The sequence below is a fragment of the Octopus bimaculoides genome, chromosome 20 (genome assembly GCF_001194135.2).
Source record: "Octopus bimaculoides isolate UCB-OBI-ISO-001 chromosome 20, ASM119413v2, whole genome shotgun sequence".
Lineage (NCBI taxonomy): Eukaryota > Metazoa > Mollusca > Cephalopoda > Octopoda > Octopodidae > Octopus > Octopus bimaculoides.
In genome coordinates this window covers 30205483-30206731 of record NC_069000.1, presented here as the reverse complement: position 1 = coordinate 30206731, position 1249 = coordinate 30205483, and positions in this window count along the sequence as shown.

Here is a 1249-nt window from a genome sequence, read left to right as displayed (position 1 = left end):
GTCAGTTGATGGTAGAAGAAGAAACCGATTATATATCACTGCTCAGGTTGCTTTCTTTAGTTAAGCAACTCTATTAGTGATCCACGTCTGATGGCAATAAGCTCAACCGATCTCTGTTGCTTTGCGTAACTTTGAATCTATTTATAACACGGACTCACTGTATTTACCTTTCAGAAATAAGAATAAAAGATAATGTATTTGACGTGAAGGCATTGACATATCTAACTTATTGTTTCAAATAGTAGACGTTTTCTCTACTCTGGGCACTCATATCTTTAACATGTGTCTCTACATTGCAAAAACCCGTCCCCGTCTTCAGGGCCAGATAATACTGATTCGGCCTTCAACTTATTAGCATTGGGGTGATTGTCTTGAGGTAGATCACACACTGCTGACACTTGACCACAGATCACTATTTCTTCTCTTTGTCTTTTCTTCCTCTACTATTGTGACCTTTGTTCCTCTTTTCTCTTTCTCTTTCTCACTCTTCTCACACCCCGCACTCACATGCATAAGCATACATGGACGTGACGGTGGGTATGTGCGTGTATATTGGCTCGTTTGGGTTTCTATAGAAGACAGAGACACGCCAATACGTAAGCGGTGTATATAAAATCCTTTATAAGATGAGAATATTTCAGGATTTACTACGAGGCCAAGAGATCCACGCCAAAACTCTCCTAGAGGTGAAAAAATAGAAAAATATCAAGGCTGACAAATGCTTTGGTACGAAATTCTTATCACTGACTCATGTGGTATTATCATCTAAGAAATATGTGTGTGAAAGAGTGTGTACGCATACATATACACTAACAAAACACACAATCACACACACGTAAGTATCGGTTTCAAATTTTGGCACAAGGCCAGCAATTTCGAGGAAGGGGTCAGTCGATTACATCGATCCCAATTCTCAGCTGGTACTTATTTTATCGACACAGAAAGGATGAAAGACAAAGTCGACGTCGGCAGAATTTGGACTCAGAATTTAAAGTCAGATAAAATGTATGTGTGTGTGTGTGTGTGTGAGAGAGAGAGAGAGAGAGAGAGAGAGAGAGAGAGAGTTTGTGTTTGTGTTTGTGTGTATGTATGTGTGTGTGTCTGTGTGTATGTATGTATGGATACATTTAGATATTAATATATATGTGTATCCGTCAATGTATGCTCACCATGACATATATGCACACGCACACACACTCACACATATACATACTTATACATACATATATATATATATATATATATATAA